We start from the raw sequence: 19,707 nt of genomic DNA on the forward strand, positions 1-19,707 counted from the left end.
GGAACCACAGAAATAAAGAGTAACAGAAATGATAAATATCAAGGTAAATATAATAGGTTACTTTTCTCCCTTTGAGTCCTTTAAATATAACTATCAAATGCAAAAAGTGTAACATTGTCTGGTGAGCCTTTCAATGTCAGTATGTGAGTATATATTACAACTATAATACAAAGAAAGGAGTAGAAAGGGACCTATGTGGATGTAAGGCTTCTACATTTCTACATGTTCCAATTAAAAACAGAAACTGGCATATTAGATTGTAAAGCAGACTCAGCTATATGTTGATGACAGGAAATCCACTGTATATATAAACATATAGATCGATAAAAGTAAAAGGTAAAAGATATATTATGAAAACAATCAAAAGAATACTGCAGTAGCCATATTAACATCAGATAGAGTAGACTTTAGAACAAGGAAATATTATCAGGATAACAAAGGACATTAAATTTATTGTTAAATACTAATAAAGGGATGAATTCTCTAAGAAGACATAATAATATTAATACATATGCTCCTAATAACAGGCATCAAACTATGTGAAGCAAAAACTGATACATCTAAAAGAACAGATTAACAAATATAGTTGAAGATATCTACAGTCAGTGATCAATAGAACCAGATGGAAAATCAGCAAGGATATAGGAGTTTTAACACTAACTGCCATTTATAGAACATTCCATCCAACAATAGCAGAATACAAATTATTTCCAAATATTCATAGGACAGTCACCAAGATAGATCATATTCTAGGTCATGAAACAAGTCTTAACCAATTTACAAGTGTTGAAATCACACACAGCCCTACATCGTATGGCTCACTATAAATGGAATTACGCTAGAAATGAATAACATAAAGACATCAGGAAAATTCCAAAACATTTAGAAATTAACCCATGGGCAAAAGAAAAAAAAAACTCAAGGGAAATTAGAAAAGATTTTTACCTGAAATAAAATGAAAATGCAATGTATCATAATTTATGGGATGTGTAAAGTTAAATGCTTATATTAATAAAAGGAAAATTTCACGTTATCTAACCTCACATGAGGAAACTAGTGAAGAAGAACAAGTTAAACCCAAAATAAGCAGAAGGAAGGAGACAATGTACACATTACTATGGAAGTGCACTCTCCAAATATATGAACAGATATAAATGGAGTGGTAAACAGAAAAATAGTAGAGCAACCAATCAAACCAAAGAGTAGTTCTCCAATAAAACTCTAGCCAGATGAAACATGGAAGAAAAAATATGCAAGTTACCATAATCAGGACTGAAAGGGGAGATAAGACTACAGATCCCTCAGATAGTACAAAGACAATAAGGGAATACTACGAACAACTCTATGCACATAAATTTAACAACTTAAATGAGATGGACCAATTTCTTGAAAACTATAAACTACCAAAAGTCACCCCAAACCAAATTTTTGGTGACTGGAAGGTGTTCATCTCAAAAAACTCCCCAGGCTTTATTCAGGACAATTGCCTGCTCCCAGGTGCTGTTTCTCTAGCCTCAAGCTGATTTCCCATCTCCACCCTCCAGCTACCATCAAAGTTTAGTCTCAAATTCTGGCCATTGATTCTCCAGTCCACCCTTTTCCTTAGAAACTTCTAATTTCATACCTTTGCCCTCCCCAGGCTATTTTTATTGAGAAGAATTGATACAATCTTTGGAATCTTGGACAGCGTAGGCTTCCACAGGGAAATTTTTGAAGAGTGTCTGATCACCTTCTCTTTCTAGGAGTCCCTCCCCTCTCTCCCTATTATCTGTTGCCAAAACTTCCTCAGCAGCAACATGTGCACTTGGTATTAGGGTACATTCAGAAAGTTTCAAAGCACTTGCTTGCTACTCTGTACATGGCCAAGCCCTCAGTCAAGGGCCTTTCTTCATCTAGCCATACTACGCCCCAAATCAACCAGTTTTCAGGAGCATGTGATTTGTCTCAAGCGTTTTATTTCCTGCTTAAAAGGACCCACAGAGTCCTCAGAGGAACTAAGCTCTTTGTTCAAATAATTGTGGTAAGATTAGGACACTAAAAGGACATCTGCTATAGCTGTTCCTTCTAATTTAAGGAAGAACTCAATGTGTTCTACACAACTTACATCCGTAGATTCTGGTTTATGGATTAACTTCTAGGGCCCCTCCTCTCTTGTCAGCTTTCCAGTTAGTTTGTGTGAGTGTATAATATGCTGGAAAATACATATACCAAAAGCATAATTCTTGTCTCTGTCTGAAAGTTGATTAAGTAACTTTTATCAATTTCTTATAATTTTGGAGTGGCATCTCCAAATACCGATACTGGACAGGTATCTATTCTCAGGCAGCATTCGCCACTGCCTTGACAGGTATGACAGGTACATTCCTGGCAATACTTTGAGAGAACACAGGAGCAATGGAGTTTGTAATAGATTCAGTAGTGAAGCCCAAAAAGTTACAATGTTTGAACTTCCCAAGAGCCGCCCCCTTATTTAATATGAATTTCTTTAAACCACCAGAACTGGGCCTCATTCCTCTCCCACACTCCCTGGGAATTCTGAATCCCATCCAGGATCTTCCTTATGATTTAAGACCAGGAGGACATGATCTTTATGGTGTCTCCCAAACTGGACTTCTCCTCTTAGTTACATACAGACTACTAGTTTCCCATTGAAGTGATCCCCAACTTTGCAGAAATACCTGAAGCCCTTGCCCTGTCTTTTTTGTTTTTTTATAACCAAAACCTGTGGCATGTGCTTCTTTAAGAAAATACAACGTCTGCTCTCCTCTTTCTGTCTTTCAACAGCTAGTAGGCATGGCCTACTGTCCCTGTTACACATAATTACCTCTTTATGCGCTACCCCTTCTTTAAAGAGGTATTTCCCTCTTCTGTTCTCTTGTATCCTTTTCTAAAGCCCTAGGCGTGTTACATTTAGGGCTTGGATTTCACTCATTTTCCACATTTGTAGCACAAATGTCACCAGAGGATTTGTAACAGATTAAGTGAAGAAAAACACAGAGTTCAAGGTGAATGAAGAATTTTAAAAAACTCTCCTGCAACAGATGAACCAAAAGGCCAGTCAATTATTTTCTGCTAGAACATAATTTCGTCAAATAAGTCATAGTTATTCTGAGAACTACAACTAGTTTGATCAATCAAAAAAATCAATTTATATTATTTTTCTCCTTTAGAATGCAGATTTTCAAATTTGAATGCCAGAGGAATTCTTAAAAACACTAACACCTGATTCCCAGGCATGAAGACTCTGATTTAACTTGCATGAGTTGCAACCTAGACATCAAGAATTTTTAAAGTTCCCCGGGTGACTCTATTTTGCAACAGAACGATTTTATCGTGTGCAGCAAATTTATCATGATCAGAACCACCAAGATTTTGATAAGACACAGATTGTTAGGGTGTCTGCTAGGTTTAGATGGGACCTGAGAATTTCCATTTGTAACAAAACCCCAGCTGAGGCAGTTGCTCTGGAGATCTTCTGTGGGAAGCCCTACTTTAGAGCACTTTTCACGTGCATATGAATCACCTTCTTGCGCCTATGATTCTGTTAAAAGGCAGGCCTGATTCAGCCAGATTGGAGTAGAGATTCTGCATTTCTAGTAACCTCTCCGGAGATACTAATGATACTAATCTGTGAACCATACTGGATACAGCAAAAGATTGGAGTATGGGTAGTTAACCATCAGAGCAGGGAATTCATTAAATACATATGATTTTGTGAAATAGTGGGGAAAAAATTTAGTACCAAAGCACTCTTTTGAAGCAAGTTTTCAACTGTAGTTTCAATATTATTACATGGATACATTAGAAAAACTTCATGATCTCTGAGAAATGACAACAAAACCTGTTTTATGTCACAGAATAAGAAAACCAAAAGTACTTTCTTTTCAGGCTTTTTATATTTATTCTCAAAGTGATTCAACTATGGAGTGATGCATTTTTAGCACTATGAAATCCAGAGTTTTCAAATCCTTTTCCCCTGCAATTCTGTTCATTACAATTCTATAGGCCTGAAGAAACTCTCTTATCTGTAGTTATTCATGCATTCAAGCATTCAGGATGATGTCTGATATGATCAGTCATAAAGGTTGCAATGAAGTAGTAGCTATAATAATAACCCTCTTGTAATCTGAAAACAACAGGGACTTTGTACAAACAGCTATGAAGTTACCAGGTAGTAACTGTCCATCTGAAAGGAACTGGTCATCTTTTCCTTGGTCAATTAGCACGTCTAGCTGAGAACCTGGATAAGACTTCAAAAGATGAGAGGCATTATAAGCCTTCCACTTACTTTGATCTCTTCCCAAATATCCACTGAAGGCTTTTATGTGTGTGTGTGTGTGTGTGTGTGTGTGTGTGTGTGTGCGTGTCCCAAAGACAGAGCACTGGGTTACAAATTGGAGCAAATGCTGACACAGATTTGTACTTTCCAGGATTCTTCAAAGTACAGATTAGAGATTCATGTGCTCCCACAGAGTGGCCAGAAATTGACATCCTTTGTGGGTCCACTGGAAAATGGGCATTTATGAGTTGGGCAGCTCCTCAGTTACCTAAGAATACATTCTATAGGTAATTTTCCAAGGATCTTCAATAGCATCCACATAAAACCCAGCGCCGTTGCCAAAGTCCCAGCTCTAGCCTTCTCCTTTAAAATTACAGACACGAGGGCTGGTATCTGGAGCAAGGACAAGGCCATGTTCTGAGGCAGCTTGATGAGAACCAGACTTTGATACAAAATTTTGTTCTGTGCAAGTTAAACCAGACAGCCAACTCAGTGCAGAGGATTTTCCAGTTTCTGCCTTTGGTAGTAAGTGATGTGGGAATGCGGGGGTTCGGAGCTGACGGCCAGGAAAGAATTCTTGAGATATCTTCGGTGCAAAAAGGTGGTTTTATTAAAGCACAGGCACAGAACCCGTGGGCAGAAACAGCTGCGCTGGGGTTGTGATGGGTGACTGCTTATGCACTTTCAAGTTGGGCGGAGGCTAGGGATAGTGTCATTTTCTAAGGAATCTTCCTTGGGAGCAAGGTTTCCAGGACCCTGACAGGGCTAGCTGTTATTGTTAGGAAGAGGTCATTTATTTCTGTTTAGTAAATACTCAGTCATGAGACCTGTCAGATGTACATCAGCGTATGCTTGGAGGATGATTGCCAACATACATTTGGGGGAAGTTTCCAAAGGAATTTTTACATGTTAAAGTAGACTTCGAGGAACCTGGAAGTCAGGATAATGTTAAGCTGAGGTTGCCTTTTGCCCTCAGCAAAGTGTCATCATGGAGGCAGCTGACCTCCTACAGGAATGTCACTCTGCCAGTCTCAAGGACTCCTCAATGGGCTGTAAATCGTCAGGAGACTTAATTTTTTTCCTTTGCCTTTGTTGCCCACATCAGTAAGGAGATAGCCAATTTTATTTTGCAGTTCAGTTCAACACTGTCATGTTCCAAACCTTTCTACAATCCTCCAAAGCCTTTGTTGCTAGAAATCTGTTTGAATGTCATTCTTCTCCTGACCTATTGATACCTGCTTTTTTGTCTGCACTAAAGAACAGATCTGGGATTGGCGGCGGTGGGGAAAGAAGCAGCAGCTGGAATGGAAAGGCGGGGCCTCTGCTCTGTCTTTTTAAGGTAGAAGTGTCTAATGCCCCAGAATGCCTCCCAAAACATTGATAATATATATGTTTGCCAGTTTTACTGAAATATAATTTACTTACATAAAGCTCACCCAATTAAAGTGCAAAATTCAATGGTTTTAGTCCATTTACAGAGCTGTGCAGCCATCATTATGATCTAATTTTAGAATATTTTCATTATTTCGAGAAGAAACTCCCTACTGAGTGGCAGTCACTTGCCATTCCCGTCGTCTCCCTTACTCTGTGAGCCCTGGGAATCACTAATCGACCTTCCGTCCTTACCTATTCTGAACATTTCCTATAACTAAGATCACACAGGATGCGGTCTTTTGTGCTTGGCTTCTTTCATTTAGCCTATGTTTGTTTCTCCGTTATATAATTCTGTCAGCATTACAGACAGGTTTTCTTCAGGTGATATTTAAGAATACTCAGTTTTTTGAAGTTCTTAAATACTGAGAACAAATAGGGTTAATGGGGGTTGGGGGAGAGGGGAAAGTGGGTGCTGGGCATTGAGGAGGGCACTTGTTGGGATGAGCACTGGGTGTTGTATGGAAACCAATCTGACAATAAATTATATTTAAAAAAAGGAATATCCAGTTTTTATATCTGTTCATTTTTTTTTCAAGTGCAAATTATCAGCCCTAACCAAGAATGTAAGAGTAAACCAGTAACCCATATTTATGCTTTTAAGTACATCATAAGAAGTATCAGATTTCACTCTGGCTCTTCTGAGAAGTGGGAGGAACACATGAAGATTCTGTTTGTGATGTAACTGGCTTACCACCACACTAGTGAACCTTCCTAATTTGCTTATCTGGAGTGACAAGCTTCTACGGCTCTAAGTGCATTTCCTGAACTTGAACATGTACAGCTAGCACCTTACTAAAGTTTGCCACCATCCCTTTCGAGGCCTGACAAGTTTTCCGACCAAACGCTATCAGGTAAGTTCATTTGGAAGAAAAAAAGCAAATGCCAAGAACCTTGGAATAAAAGCGTAAGTCTTGTGGTCATTAGTAAAAATCAGTGCCTGAAAAGTACCTATTAATGTGACGATTGGAACAACCAGGGTCATGAATAATGATCTGGGGGCCATTTTCACAGAAGAGTTCTAATGTTACAATCTCATAATTCAGCTTCTGCTAACTACTTTGTATTTTTTTAATTTTCTATGCTTAAACTTAGTAGGCTTAACAATTTCTATGCTCCTTCTACTCTGCAAGTGTTTATCCATTTTTGCATAAATGACGAATCAATTCCTGAATTTTGTTTAGTGCTTTCTATTCTTTGGATAATGAAGGTCTTATTATAGGGTGGAGAGAGAACATTTGGTTTCTTTTGTGTACTTCGCAGGCACACGTTAAAGCAATGACTTCACTTTCAGGAACTGATGGATTTTTTGGGAAACATCTGAATGTCAGACTTTCAAATTCTGAGAAAATATGTGAATAACCAAATAAAACAGCATCGTAGTGTGATAACCGAACCTTTCAGACTTAAGGTTCTGGATTTTAGAGGCAGTGACAGATACAAAAATGGCAAGAAATACCAGAAAATGATAAAGAATTTGATAAGGCCACCTTTCAAAAATAGGAATAAGATACTTAGCGGATGTTAGTGAAAATAAAATCAGTAATATGTGTATTTCTCTCTTGCAAATTAGGATTATTTTCACCAGGCTGAGAGCTCATGGGTGAAGGTATAGAGGCTTTCGGGGATCAATGCAAGTGAACAAGACAGGTTGGGGTGACACCCCATCTGAGCTCTCTGTAAAACGAGAAGGTTCTATCTGACACCGTTTCCTAGTCTATGGGGGCAGTGGCTTTGAGCTTCTTAATGCTTTGAGAACCTTCCGAAGGCTATGGATCTTCTCCTCAGAAAAATTCATAATTTGCACATAATTCCATAGATTCCAGATGCCCTGAAGATGGCTAATGGGTGAGGGTGCCTGGAGCCCAAGTGAGTCATAGACTTCACACAATTCAGCATAGAATAAGTTACATATGTTGGTGATGATGATAATAAATAGCTTTGGTTCACAAAGTGAAGAATGAGGAAAAAACCCACTTATTTTATAAATGGGGTTTCATTTAGGATAGTGACTAGTGACAATGCCTCCCAGATTCTGGCAACAGGCTGTCAGCCTATACTGTTGATACGTTATTTTGAATGCTCATTCTTTTCTGTTTTTAATCAATAATTTTTGGCAACTTGGGAAAGGATCCATGTAAGAACTACTGGCGATTTATTAATGACCTTGTACCAAGCACTCTGATAAGCAACTAGTCTGCATTAGCTCATTTAATACAAACAAATCTTAGTAAACAGATCCTTCCTACTAACGAAGAACTTCAGAATTCTAGTAACTCCCAATGGTCTCACAGTCTATTGTGGGACAGGAACAGCTTTGTTTCATGAAGGGAAGAATGTGTAGAACACAAATCATTTTTTTAATAAAGCCATCTTCGTTGCCCCAGGAATTACTGAAAATTTCTTCCAGATTCTAACAACAGTCTGTTAATACTGCTTTTCACCGTTTGTTGTTTCGGACTGTCATTATCCTCTGGCTCTGTCAGTATTTTAATGTGAACTCTGGACACGGTAAAGTCGGAGCTGCTAGTCAGAGGCCGTTTGAGCCCTTCTATGCACCATTCCGACCAGAATTGTCATTTCCATGGCAGAATTCCAACACTGCCATTTGGCTTTCCTATTAGCTTTGGCTTTTCCCCAAAACCAGCTACCTGCGTCATAAACTGAAACTTATTCTATGTTTTATACATGCGTACCTTGTTTTCTTTTGCATTCATCCTGGTTTCATGCTAAATACGAAATCAGCTAGAAAACTGCCACTTCCCAATGTTCATTGCAAGGCTGTGAAGAAAAGAACACCGTTTTTGTAAAGACTATCATGCCCACGTTTATTTGGTAAATATTTGCCATTAATGGCAGCAGGTAATGGAAACTGCTCGTCCTGTGATCACCTGCTTTCTTTTTTTTAGTCTTCTAGCTTCTGTCATTTCCTTCCACCACTCAAAAGCTTTCCTTATGCATATTCCTTTTTCTGGCCTCATATTTTCATGCCCTACACATTCCCCTTGAGTGACTTCATCCAGTCTCTGGCAGTCCTCCACTCCCAGCCCAGACCTCTTTCCAACCTCTTGACTTGTTTAATCATTTACAACTTGGATCGGCCATCCGGTTTTCCATGGGCATCTCAAACTCAACACGTCCAAAATAAAGTTATCACCTTCAACAATCCTTCTACTTCCCGAATCATCCACTTCCCTCCCGCCATTCACCCATAAAGAATTAACCTCTGATGTTGCGCGCTACCCCATACTATTCACCTTCATTAATTTATCCACGTGAAACTCAGAATCCCCTACGTTCATCGATCCACGTGGTATTATCTCGTTAAACGCCATTTTCTGCATATGTAAGTAGGAAGAATAACATCCACTTATCCCAGCGGGGTGGGGGGAGTTGCTACTGTTTTAAGGCTCTTTCAAATCTATTTTTGTGTGATTAAAATGATGGACTATCGTTGAATGAATTTAAGTATAAAACTATCTCTATATGTTTTTTACTTTTGGCTTAGAAAATGTTAATATTTTCATTCAAGCCATCTGGGTGTTGGAAATACGTGCTTTTGATGACTATATGTGAAAACTATTTTTTGCATCTTTAAAAATTATTGAAGGAATGCTACTTACTAAATTTGCTTTCCATTTTTCTGACCACAAGTGACAATTAACTTGCAGTTCAAAAGACAAACTTGAAGTATATTTAAGCCGTCCCAAGTGAACACCACAGATATCAAATGATCAGATGAAGATAGGGATAGCTGTAGATGACTCAAATGTTTCCTTGACTTACCACTGTCTTTTGTCTGCATGTAATTTTCTTTCATATTAAAAAAAAAAAAGTCCTTTGGTACCATCTACTCCTGTATTGCTTTGCCACGCTTAAAACATTTTATTCCCGGACACTACATTTTTGAAATTACTCCCTGCAAGTCTCTTGAAGAAAATAAATTGAATTTCCATTCCCCCAGCTTGTTTCTTAACAAACAGCAGACGGAGAAAGTTTGAGACTCACGAAACACAGAACTACATGAATATTTTGTTATAATCAGACATTTCCCTTCTGATTCTTCCTCTGACCCTAAGGCGGCACGGTGCCCGAGGAAACAATATTTTATGTGCTAGGTACACAATCTGTGCAACAGTTTTCCTTTAAAATATGGAGATCTACTTTTATAATCTGAACCATAAAATGGGGCGAATTTTCAAGTAGTCTCATCCATTTTATGGATAAACATTCAACAAATGACTAGACTGCCAAAATAAATTCTCCGAGGGAAGTTGGCTGAAGCAATAAGACCGGTAAAAGAAATCCAACAAAGTAAACAGAGTCTTCCTCTATGCAACACATACACTCAGATGTATGTAAAACTATGTAAAACATACACTCAGATGAAAATCAGACTTTTCCAATTTTTTTTTTAACGTTTATTTATTTTTGAGATAGAGAGAGACAGAGCATGAACAGGGAAGGGTCAGAGAGAGAGGGAGACACAGAATCCGAAACAGGCTCCAGGCTCTGAGCGGTCAGCCCAGAGCCCGACACAGGGCTCGAACTCACGGGCCGCGCGATCGTGACCTGAGCCGAAGTCGGCCGCTTAACCGACTGAGCCACCCAGGCGCCCCCAGACTTTTCCAATTTTTGACAGTGGTAAGAGAGGATGAATCAGCTGACATCTTCAGTGTGTGCAACTCCAAGTGGGTGATACTGATTTAGAAGTAAAAGTAAGTGGTATTAAGACAGTGATATTGAAATGGTCATAGATGGAATAACAATAGGCCAAGTATAGGTTCATCCATTTAGTCATTATTCAATATACATTGAACACCTGTTATGTCTAGCGTCCGTATCAGTTTCTGGAAAGAATCAACCATTTTCTTAGAATTTGTAACAAAAATTTACTCATCAGCTTGTAGATGCAACTGGACCTCCTTCCTCCAGTATATTCTATTTGAATCCATTTTCCACATACAAGCCAGAATTAACTTTGTAAAGTTAAAATTTAGTTACATGGTTAAGCTCAAACTCCCCAATATGGTTTACAAAGACCTTTACGGTGTGACTCTTGCTTACCTCTTCTGCCTTGCTGTTCCACCTAGCTCCCTGATCATAATGAATTACTAACCATTCACAGAGTAAGTCAGGCCTTTGCATTCTGTTTCTCCTGGCCAAATGCTTTTCCTCCTCTCCTTGTCTCACCCTTTTCCTCTGACCTTCAGTTTCTAACCTAAACATCTCCTTGGCTAAAACTTCTCCAAGGACTAAAACATGGTTAGGTGAGCCTCTTAGGCAGCAAATGTTCTACTCCCGAGCTATACCCACAGGCGAACCTTTTTTTTTTTTTTATGTTTATTTTATTTTTGAGAGACAGAGGGAGAGAGAGAGAGAGAGACAGTGCGAGTGGGGAAGAGGCACAGAGAGAGGGATACACAGAATCCAAAGCAGGCTCCAGGCTCTGAGCTGCCAGCACAGAGTCCAACACGGGCACAAACCCAGGAACCAGGAGATCCTGATCTGAGCTAAAGTCCGATGCTTAACCAACTGAGCCACACAGACGCCCCCTGCAGGTGAACCTCTTATGCACCACATAACACCCCAGGCCTTATACCTTGTAGCCCCTAACACAGCAAGTGATTTACTTGCCTGCCTCCTACTAGACTATATATCCCTCAAGGACAGGAAATATCCCCTCATCTGCTCTGGAAATCTCCTGATGTGAAATAGAGCCTTGGCACATCTTAGTGATGATTTGCTAAGTGGAAAATTAAACCGTGTATTCTTCCCCTTGATTTTGGTAAGACCATTTGACGGTGGCAGCCGTGGGAGGTAAGGGAAGTTATCCCCAGCCTCACTACTTGACTACATGAATTGAGATATCCGATGGTGGGGCGCCTGGGTGGCGCAGTCGGTTAAGCGTCCGACTTCAGCCAGGTCGTGATCTCGCGGTCCGTGAGTTCGAGCCCCGCGTCGGGCTCTGGGCTGATGGCTCGGAGCCTGGAGCCTGTTTCTGATTCTGTGTCTCCCTTTCTCTCTGACCCTCCCCCGTTCATGCTCTGTCTCTCTCTGTCCCAAAAATAAATAAAAAACGTTGAGATATCCGATGGTAAATGCACACACTTGAACATATTCCCTTTTCCCCTCCCTCACACATTTTAGTTCTAATTTATCATTAAAATGTTTCATCCTGAAATCAATAAACACCCCAATCTTTCCCACTGAGAATATTCCGTGACTTCTTCTTGCTCTATGTTTTATGATGGATCAAAATACAAGGCATCTCCAAAATCAACTTAAAGCTTTTTCTTTTCTTTTGAGAGCAGGGTGAAAACTAAAATGAACTAATCTAGAAAAATAAAAAGAACTCCGTCCAAATAAATTGTTGTGGTCTGCACAGTGTAACACATAAAAAGTACTGAACTTCTTAAAATGTTTTATGTCATTGGTATTTTTCTTTAAATATTTATTGATATGGATATGGCACTTCAGTGTTACAGCATAATTTTAAGCTATATCTATAGATTCCAAGATCAAATCCGGAAAGTGAATAAACCTCCATCTATGTATATTTGACTGGGAGGGATTAGATCAAAACACAACAGTTATCTATGGTTGAATTTTATTTTCATTTTTCACTCTTCTATATTTTCCCACACTTTCACAATGAGCAAGTCAAAAAGAAAACCAATAAACATGCTTACACACAGGAATGAACAGAAAAGATAGTGACATCATTCAAACAGAAATTAGTAAATATGGGTGGTCTGTAAGTTTCTTGCTATCTTTAAAATTCTATAATTTTATGACTTCTCAATATACTATGCACACATATGTAGATTTGTCTACACTAGACACAATAGGGATCCAGATCCCTACAGAAATGCGTGGCAAATGTTCTTTCACAATAGAAGTAATTAATGGAACAGTTTACATATGACTTTGGTCATAATAAACAGTGAATGCCTTGCACATAGTAGGCACTCCTTAGGTGTTAAATGAAGAAATCCAGCAATTGGTCAACGAATGGTAAATGACCTTGGTGTTAAAATTCTGTCTCTGCTGCCCTCCAGTGGCTCATGTGCTTAACTCTGAAAGACTTCAAAAGAGAAAATCAAGTGTCTTCCATTCCCAGATCCTTATTTGAAGGGACTATTGACTGTTCAGATTTTGGGGGCTTGGTATTCATTTTGGACAAAGTTTTATATACGTCCTCTGTGATATTACCTTGGTAGGTCAAGATCAAATGCATTATCTGTCTCCTCCCACCTGAAGAAGGTCAAACTGAAGCAATAGTTATAGATGGGGTCAATAAACACGAATATTTGTACATTCATACTTCATAGAGATTTTTCATTTGTGTCACCATATTAAACTTCTAGTAAGAATCTGTGCTGATAATAATGAAAATAATTGCAACTCTTTTATTAGAAAGTTCTAGGGGCGCCTGGGTGACTCAGTCGGTTGCGCGTCCAACTTCGGCTCAGGTCATGATCTCTTGGTTGGTGGGTCTGTGCCCCACATCGGACTCTGTGCTGACAGCTAAGGGCCTGGAGCCTGCTTCGGATTCTGTGTCTCCCTCTCTCTCTGCCCCTCCTCCGCTCACGCTCACGCTCTGTCTCTCTTGGTCTCTCAAAAAATAAATAAACATTAAAAAAATAGAAAAGAAAAAGAAATCGTTCTGGCCCCTTGTTCAGATACAAAGGCATGATAGTGTTGTCAAGTGCCATTAGGCATGAAGGTTCGCATCCATAGTACACCTTAAGGAGCATCCCAGAACTCTTAAACTTACGTATCATCTTGGTGTAGTACTGTAGAAAAATGTTAACTTAGCAGCGAACACCATCAGCAAATATCAGCGCCGCAATCGGTGAACTTTAGAACCGTATTTTTATATCGCCTTGGTCTGTGGGGGTTATATCCTGAATTCAGGTAGTTGGTCAGTAGAATGATCGCAGGAAGAAACCTTGTTTCTAGAGAAACCTTGTTTCTGAAACCTTGTTTCAGTCTCAGTGCTTTGACATTAGCTATGATCTACTAGATATCCTGCTTCTGGCCTCATCCTGTGGTTTTAGACAACAATCTCCAACTGAGTTATCTTCTACATGACTTCCTAATGTGTTTATCTTCCCCTGTTATTGTAGTTCTTCTGGAATATCCTTTTAGTGTTAGCCAAGGAGTCTCTCAATTCTTTCCTCGTCTGCCACCATACCTCCAGGTGAGGCGATTATTTCTATCCTTTTGCTCATCTGCAGTCTATCTTTTTGAATTAGAGTCTTTTTATGTACTTTTATTTATTTTTATTGTATTTTTTTAGTCTTTACTTTCCATCTCTTACTTCTGTCTCTTACTTGAACAATTTCTTCCTTTTCAGTACTATGGAAGTATGTGGTATTATCCTTCATAATAATGAGTATTTTTTCTTATTCTCAGATTACTAGAGTCGTGTGGATTTCACTGATATTTTCATAAGCTCTTGGGTTTATTTAGCCAATGTATCATTTTTGTGCTTTTTACATCACAGTAATTTAGCAACTTGTTTTCAATTATAATACTGGCAATATTATAAAAGAACATTTATTTTTAGAACTAATCCTAAGAGAGTAATTTTTTCACAAAAGGTTTTTTATTTATAAAACTGAAGCATTTAAAAAATAAACTAAAATAAGGGCACCTGGTTGGCTCAGTCAGTTAAGCATCTGACTCTTGATCATGGCTCAGGTCATGATCTCACGGCGTCAAGAGTTCAAGCCCCACATCGGGCTCTGTGCTGACAGCATGGAGTCTGCCTGGGATTCTCTCTCTCTCCTCTCCTCTCTCTCTGTCCCTTCCCAACTCGTGCTGTGCCCCTCCATCTCTCTCTCTCAAAATAAATAAACATTAAAAAAATAATAAACTAAAGTAAATGTCCAAGAGATGTATGATATAAACTCAATAGTATCATAGAATGCAGTAATATTCAGGAATTCAAAGTTTTAATTTAATTATTCATTTGCTTGTTACAAGTCCCTAAAATACCAAGTGAAAGTTAAAATTATAAGAGATTTTGGGAGTTAAAAAATAAAAACAAAGTACTAAGTACAAACAGTATTTCTCCCATTTTTAGAAATGAAGGTGCGTGTATATATTGTGTGTACGTTTATGTGTTATGTATATGTACACTTAATGTCTGAAAGAACATACTCTGAGCTAATAACAGTGATTTTATCTGCGATGAGGTTGTCAGATAATGACAATCTGACTCTGTAACCAAAAACTACCCCAACTCTCATTATTCTTATAACAATGAGGACTTTAAACTGTCCAATTGTGGGGGTGCCTGCGTGGCTCAGTCGGTTAAGCATCCGACTTCGGCTCAGGTCATCATCTCGCGGTGTGAGTTCCAGCCCCGCATCGGGCTCCATGCTGATGAGACTGGAGTCTGCTTTGGATTCTGTGTCTCCCCTTCTCTCTGCCCCTCCCATGCTCATGCTCTGTCTCTGTCTCTCAATAATAAATAAGTGTTAAAAAATAAATAAACTATCCAATTGTGCCTTAAACTTCAGCACATATTTTCATACAATTTCTTAAACATTTTCAATCAATTTATTGTAATGCAATGAAATCTAACACATAACACCATCTCTAGTCTATCAGTCCCCATCAATTATTAGGAGAATATATTTGAGACTAGCACATTAAGATAATTTCATTGATCAATGGGCATTATTAAGCAAGAAGGGGAATTCAGAAGCAGAAATGCACCGCGTTTGAGAAGCAAAGACATCAAGCTTGGTTTGTAAGTACAAAATGATGAATTAAGAAGATGTGTCCTTAAGACCTTACGGAGACACACACAAAAGGAAAAATAAATAACTGAACTGTGGTAGCCTTTACATTTTTGTGGCAATGAAAGTGAGCCAGGAACACAATGAGAATTTGTTTTAAACCACCAAGTTTGTGGAACTCTGTTATGGCAGCCATAGGACACAAATACAATTTCCTTAGGAAATTATCCATTTTATCAAGGTTTTAAATTTTTACATGTATAGACATCTATAAAGCAGTCCCCTGTGATTTTTAATTGCTTTCTGCTTCAGTTTGTTTCCACTCAATTTCTCATTTAGTATTTTTTAACTTTCTTTTTCCTTAAGTTAGTGTTTGTCTAGTGTTTTATTTTGCCACAAAATGGGGATTTTATTTATTAATTAGATCTACTGTTTTCTATTCTGAACCTCAACAATTCCTGGTTTTATCTTTACTACTTCCTTGCTTATTTCTTTCTTTGGTTTGCTTTATTTATCTTTTTTTTTCTTTCTTTTTTCCCCTTTGCATTTTGAGCTGGAAATTTATTTATTTGCATTCTTTAAGTTTTGCTCATAAAAGTGTTTAACGCTATGAAGCTTCCTCTGATCGGTACTTTAAATATACCAAATAGAGTCTGATATGTAGTGTTTTCATGTCATTATTTTTCGAAAATTCTGTAATTTCAGTTTGTATTCCCCCATCACCTATTAAGCAAGAACTGTTGAATGGAAGGCTTTTAATTTTCCAGCTGGACTTCTGTTGTCAATAATTTTTATTTGTTGGCTCTGTGATAAGATAATGTATAACATTTCTACTTCATGGTAATGATTGATATTTTCCTCATGACATATGATCAGTTTTTGTGACTGCCATGTGCACTTGACTAGGTACACTCTATTAACAGAGTTTGAAGCTTTATATATCCTTGAGCTTTTATTATCAACTTGGTATTTGTGGTCTCAAGTTTATCATGGTATTTTATAATTACAGTGTACATTTGCTGAGTTTTTTTTCTATACATTGCATCTTTTCTTTGTTTTGTTTTTTACCTTTTAAAATCTCTTTCTATTTAGAAAGTTCTAGTGTTATCCTTATCCTTACGTATTTTTTAATACTCTTAGTTCTCTCTTCCTTCTTTAACCTTTAACTCAACATTTTATTAGTTATTTCTGATATCCATTTACTCTCCTCCATTCTCTATATTTAAAAAAAAATGAAATTAGCGGGGCACCTGGCTACCTCAGTTGGTGAAGCATCCGACTTCAGCTTAGGTCTTGATCTCATGGTTCATGGGTTCAAGCCCCACGTTGGGCACTGTGTCGACAGCTCAGAGCCTAGAGCCTGCTTCAGATTCTGTGTTTCCCCCCCGCCTCTATCCCTCCCCTGCTTGTGCTCTGTCTCTGTCTCTCAAAAATAAGTAAACATTAAAAAAGTTTTATAAAAGAATAAAATTATTCTACCTTCCCCTTTTGCTGTCCCTTCTCCCATAGTTTAGTTGCATTGTTTATATTTGTCAAAGAATAACTTACACAGCATACAACGAGTTCTTCTACCACACTTGTCTCCATTTTTGTTTTGATCTTACTTAGATCTACAACTGAACATATTAAATGTATGCCATCTTTTTTTTGCTGAAGCTTCCTCAGTCATATCTTCAGTTATGAAAAGCTCCTGTTCTAGTAGATTTCTCAGGAAGGGCCGTTGGGTACAGAATGAGCTGCTCACTAGCATATTAGCATCAATATCTGAAAGGCAACTTGCCTTTCTACAATTCTTGGTTCACACCTCCTTTCCTTAAGCTGTTTGAAAACGCTATCAATTGATGCCTCGCTTTACTTATGCTTTTCTGAGAAATTTGATGTTGGTCTCATTATCTTGTCCTTGGAACTTTTTTAAAATTTTTTTTTAACCTGGTGGCCTTGAGAAGCTTGTTCCTAATGTAAAAAAAATTTTTTAATGTTTACTTATTTTTGAGAGAGAGAGACAGAGCACGAGCAGGGGAGGGGCAGAAAGAGACAGGGAGACACAGAATCCGAAGTAGGCTCCAGGCTCTTAGCTGCCAGCACAGAGGCTGACGTGCAACTTGAACCCACAAACCAGGAGATCCTGACCTGATCCGAAGTTGGATGCTTACCCGACAGAGCCACCCAGGCATCCCTCTTTTTCCTAATTTTTAAAGTCTAATAGTTTCAGACTAATAGGTCTAATAGGGTATATCACAGCATTTATCATTGTGGTTCAATTTTGCCTGGTGGGTCAATTTTTCCTCCTTCTGAAACTGCAGTTATACGTAAGTTAGTTCTTCTTTGCTTGAATACCATCTCAGTCACTTTTCTTTGGCCTTTTAAAAAAACTCTTCTTTATTTTTCATTCACAAGGTTGTTTTCTTACTATTTTTCATTACACTTTATTAAGTGTTCACTCACATCTTTTCTTCCTTGGGTTCTCCATAATTTAGTCTTTATTTTTTATATGATTCCCCTCCCCCTCCAATTCAATCAATTCCCATTTCATTTCCTTCTATTCTTGACTCTTGGATTTTTGATGTAACCTGTTTTTTGTTTTAATTCCAAAAGACTGGTTTAAGAATATTTAATTCAGCTTGGAGCACTGTTTTATAGTTTCCTCCTACTTTGCTCTTCTTCTGTTTGAGGAAAAGTTCATCAGATAAACTCTTTCGATTTGCATTTTTGTTTTCTCTTAACAGTAAGTTGTACAAAGACTATGTCCTTGCTTGGGACTCTTTTGTTTTTAAGGTTTTATTTTCAAGTAATCTGTACACACAACGCAGGGCTCGAATTTACAATACCAAGATCAAGAGTCACATACTCTACCAACTAAACTGGCCAGATGCCCCTTATGAGATTCTTACTCAAAAACACCTTCTTCTGTCAGTATAACAAAGTGTAACTTCTTTTTAGATGGTGCTTGATTTTCTGTAGAGAGTAAAGAAAATGTGTGCTCTTTGACATTTTTATTTCCTTTTGTCTTTCAGGATCTTAAATTTCTTTTGCTTCTTTTTCTCATTTACGCTGAATTTTTCAAGACATGTCTCTCTCACCTTTTTAACCCTTATCTTTCACCAAAATTTGTTCTCTTCCAATTGCTTTCTTATATCCTCTTATACATTTTTAAGCCCCTTTCATGAAATTACTACCCTTTTTCAGCATTTTTACACTTAGGGTTGATTTCCTTTCTCTGGAAGTAATTTTTAGATCAATCTTAGGTCCACTGACATTTCTCTTTTTCTCTCACGCAGTTTTTAATGGGCTGCTGTTGACCTCAAAGAACACTTCTGTCATGAGTATGAGATATAGTTCACTGGTCTTTTTAGTCTTCTAATTTTACATGTAAACTTTGGACCTTCTCTACTACAAGAGTTTTGCATAGTTTTATTTGTTCTTCTTGTTATTCTGATTTTTTTTTTAAGAGGCCATGTTGGGAGATTTGAATTTACACCACTGTCTTTGCTTTGGGCTCCTCAGACTCCCACAATTTTAAGTGGTGGATTTTAACATATTATAGTGATTTTGATTTTGAGCCTAAAATAGTGTTACAGAATGGCTATTAAAAAGGTAACATGTGAAGCACTGGTTGAACATCAGTTTATTGTGAAGAAGTACTATCAGGTTATCTAGACTTTTTTTTGACAGGATAGCTAGATTTGGGGATTGTTGTAAATATGAATGTATCTGGATGTGTGGTTACATTTGACAAATCTTTTATTAAACCCCTTCAGACAGAATGGGAAAATGGAGGCTGTATGTTTCTTACTGTTTCCTATAAGCTATTAGACTTATATTTGTGACAGATACTCATTCCTTCCTACAAAAGAGGTAGGAACACATTCTTTTTCACTACTGTTTCACTATCAACACATTCTTTTTCACTACTGTTGTCCTAACCAATTTTCCCTTATCTGATCCTTGTTTGTTTTTACCCCAGCTTCTGACCTGTTCCATTTTCCCATTTATGACTTTGCCTTGAGCCTTGGCATTCATTACAATTTTCTGGCTAGCAGTGACACCTGGCTAGAATTCACATTCTCTTGGATTACTTCTTAAATTGAAGATGATAAAGCTATAAAGTAAAACAAAGGGATAAAAGAATGACAGAGTCCATATTCAGATTTTGAAAACCATTTTAATGGCACCATATGTAAGTTAAACTAAGTGAATTTCATAAGATTTCTTCATATATATTCCTCTTTTCCCTTAAGTATG

At 37.9% G+C, this 19,707-nt stretch overlaps 1 pseudogene; it reads right to left on the reverse strand.

Annotated features, from left to right (window-relative positions):
* Positions 1–4,035: 4,035 nt before the first annotated feature.
* On the reverse strand, positions 4,036–5,492 carry LOC125926904 (S-formylglutathione hydrolase-like; annotated as a pseudogene).
* Positions 5,493–19,707: the final 14,215 nt, after the last annotated feature.

The sequence above is a fragment of the Panthera uncia genome, chromosome D4 (genome assembly GCF_023721935.1).
Source record: "Panthera uncia isolate 11264 chromosome D4, Puncia_PCG_1.0, whole genome shotgun sequence".
Classification (NCBI taxonomy): Eukaryota; Metazoa; Chordata; class Mammalia; order Carnivora; family Felidae; genus Panthera; species Panthera uncia.